At 55.7% G+C, this 3,098-nt stretch overlaps 1 long non-coding RNA gene across 1 annotated transcript in view; it reads right to left on the bottom strand.

The window, feature by feature from the left end:
- LOC118452783 overlaps positions 1-2,525 on the bottom strand; it is a 3,720-nt gene extending 1,195 nt beyond the window's left edge. Inside the window, exons 1-2 of the long non-coding RNA XR_004842609.1 lie at positions 2,001-2,525; positions 1-1,093 (exon numbers count right to left, since the gene is read on the bottom strand). The exon at positions 1-1,093 is cut by the window's left edge and continues 1,195 nt beyond it. This is a non-coding gene — a long non-coding RNA (uncharacterized LOC118452783). The remainder of the gene's footprint in view (positions 1,094-2,000) is intronic.
- Between the last annotated feature and the right edge of the window lie 573 nt (positions 2,526-3,098).

Raw genomic sequence — 3,098 nt, 5'->3', positions numbered from 1 at the left:
CTCCCAGCTTCTGGCCTCTTAACCAGAAACAATTTACTGCTAATTTACACCTGAGCCCAGTTTTCTCCTCCCGCTTCAGCTCCGCTCCTTAAAGCAGCAGCTGTGAAGCCGCTTCTCAATTTTCTTCCTAGAAGAGGTGGAGGAACTGGAGCCAAACGGTGCCAGGGCTTCGCCCCATCACTTCATCCATCAGCCGCAGCCAGTTACAGACAGACTCCAGGCCAGCTTCCCCACCTCCCCGCTGCCCAAGGCGAGACGACGATTGCGTTGGGCTCCTTCCGTAATTTTACCGTTGGAGCAGCACGCGGTGGAACAGCTCCAGGCTGGACACAATCCAGCAGTAATTGCAAGGCACGTTCCTCGGAGGGAGGCTGAACTGATGCAATTGTCCCAGGCCCTGGAGCGGCCCAGACCAGAGACAGCCAAGGCCTGTGGGCGGTTTAATGAAATCACAGAGGTTCACTGAGCACCCTGGTGCCTCCGGGGCTGCTGGAAGACCCCACATGAGCTCCATTTCCTCCTCTGGACTTCAGCATCCCCCTGTATAAACTTGAGAACCTTCACCACAGCTGGGGTTAAGGTCAGGCTGAGCGCATCACCACCGCATTTCAGTGGGAGCTCAGCCTGGTCAGGATCAGCCCCTCACAGCCTAGGAGCAGTCCTGGAAACTGTTCACAACACAGCAAGGCCCAGCTCTCCTCCAACAGTCCTGAGCTGTGCCCAAGAAGGCTGGATTTGAGCAGGGATGTCTATTCAAGGAGCAGCACGAGCACCTACATCAGTGGCAAAATCTGCGGACGGCCCGGATGTTACTTTTACGACAGCCTCTGATAAAGCAGAATAATTACAGAGCAGAGCTCAGAGCTCTTCCAGTTCGTCTCGCAGAGCCTGCACTCGTGTGCCAAAGGCAATGCGAGCAGAGGAGAAGCAAAGCTCACAGATCAGCTGCGCCATTTCCCCAACCTGGCTCTGAGTTTCTCCAGATCTCACTCACCAAACAACCCTGCGACGACAGAAGGGGAAGCACGGCGCCATTCTTTCCCTCTGGCCCGCAAGGGTGAACAGAGATTGGAGCTAAAGGTCAGTTTTAGCCCTAGGATGTTAAAAGAAAACAGAAATAAACCAGCAAAGGGTAAAATCGAGGCCAAAAGCAAGGCAGCTTTTCTCTGCAGAGCCACAGCAGCCTTCCAAGAGGAGTCACAACAGCCAAAAAAGCACGACAGTCTCCCGTTCATGTCCCCTGGTTCTTGCATAAAGCCACAGAACAACCCCAGGTGGCCAAATACCTGGAAAAGCTTTGATTTTTTTTGTCTCTACATCACCTGGATTTAAAGCCTCGTCTGTGCAAAGCCAACAGCTCTCTCCCTATCTCCCACTGCAGGCTCGCCTGCCTTCCCCTAAGGAGCTCTGCAGAAAGCCGAACCCCCTCCCTCCTCACACCCTCCCAACTGCTGGGGAAGGCGTGAAACCTTCCATCCACAGACTCCGCTTTTATACTTCCCCAATTATCGGTCTCGCCGGCGCAAAGACGCTGAATTCATTAGGAGAGGCAGGACGGTTCTGGCAACTCAGCCCCAGGAAGCGTGGAGACAACACGTCACCCAGATCTGCTCTACCTCCTCTCCCAACCAGACTGCTTAACCTGAATTTTATTGCCCCCCCAGTTAAGAATATCCCCAGAACCACAGCTATAATGGCTTCCCCTGGATGTGAGTCACATCAAAACAAGGAGGTTTCATTTCTAAAGTCCCTGCCCTGGGTGGAGAGGGACGAGGCAGGGACTCAGGAATCAGCTTCACTGCCAAATTACTCCTCTGAACGTCCTGCCTGGTTACTTGTGCTCTCTGGGATGAGTGTCCAAGGAGGTGATGGACTTCAAGGCTTTATCGTACGTTTTCTTCACCGCAGGTTTACTGGACTACACGGAGCCCATCGTCCACCAACAAACAGCCTGGATAAAGCAAGAGACCGGGTGCATTAACCCTAATTCTGCGCCTCACCAGGACGGACAGGCGGCATCGGTATCGGCAGAGAGCTTTCATGTGCCGATGAACTCCATCGCAGGCGTCCCCGTGGCCGTGCCCAAGGCGAGAGCAGTCAGCAGCTGATCAGTGCCTTGGTGACAAACAGGCAGAGCCTCATCCCCATCTCAGAGGGACGATCCCTGGTTCTTAAAACGTTTTATTTGTAAATGGGTGATCACTGCTTTACATAGAAAAAAAAAAAAATCTGGTTAAAAGTACCTTGAAAAAACTTCAGGGCCGAGATAAACGGAAGGAAGAGGGGAAAAGTAACCAAAATGAACACTATAAAAAGAAATGGGGGAAAAGATGGGGAGAGGAAAAGATGGAGGGGGGAGCTGCGACAGGGAGGGACCCAACTGCCCCTCCTGGGTGCGGGGGGTACGTTAGTCCAAGGGGAAATGAAAGTCTGAGGACAGAGAGGGAAGGACGCCCAGCAGGGCAGGGGTTTTACCACTGCTGTGTTCAGGGCAGGGGGCCCCTCAGGGGGCCACGCGGCGGCACCCCGGGACCCCACCCAAAGCCCACCCTTGGGTGCCAGCTCTACTGGTACCCATGGTTGGGGCCAACGCTCCCCCTCTACCAGAGGCTCTGCGAGGAACCCCCCCACGGCTGGTGGACACCACAGGTCTCAGGAACCCTCCCTGTCGGCAAAGCCCAGGTTGATATCCTGACATGAGAGGTGGGAGGGAATCACCAGAGAGCGCAGAGCTTCCCCGTCGCGACGAACACGAGGAAAGCCCCGGGAGACCCTGGCTTAGTGGCTCGCAGCTGCCAGGTCTTGCTCCAAGACGCCTCTCTGCAGGGAGGCTGCGATATCGCCTCCTTCCCGTCCCCGTTAAGCTAGGAACGAGGGAGGGCGCGGGGCCGAAGCAAGCGCTGAACTCGATAAAGTGTGTACGAGCGAGAGAAAAGAACACATACCGCCTCTTGCAGGCACCCACTTACCCATGGGCGACCCGAAATGAGGTCCTCGGGGTGGCATACCCATGGGTGGGGGTCCAGGGTGTGGCATGCCAGGTGGGGGCCGGGGGGGAGGCTGGCCTCCGGAGCCCGGTGGTCCTGGGTGATGCTGGC

This window comes from Egretta garzetta, unplaced genomic scaffold (genome assembly GCF_000687185.1).
Source record: "Egretta garzetta isolate BGI_Z169 unplaced genomic scaffold, ASM68718v1 scaffold678, whole genome shotgun sequence".
In the NCBI taxonomy this organism is placed as follows: domain Eukaryota; kingdom Metazoa; phylum Chordata; class Aves; order Pelecaniformes; family Ardeidae; genus Egretta; species Egretta garzetta.
The sequence above is the reverse complement of the archived record's forward strand: the minus strand, read 5'-3'. Positions and strand labels throughout refer to the sequence as shown.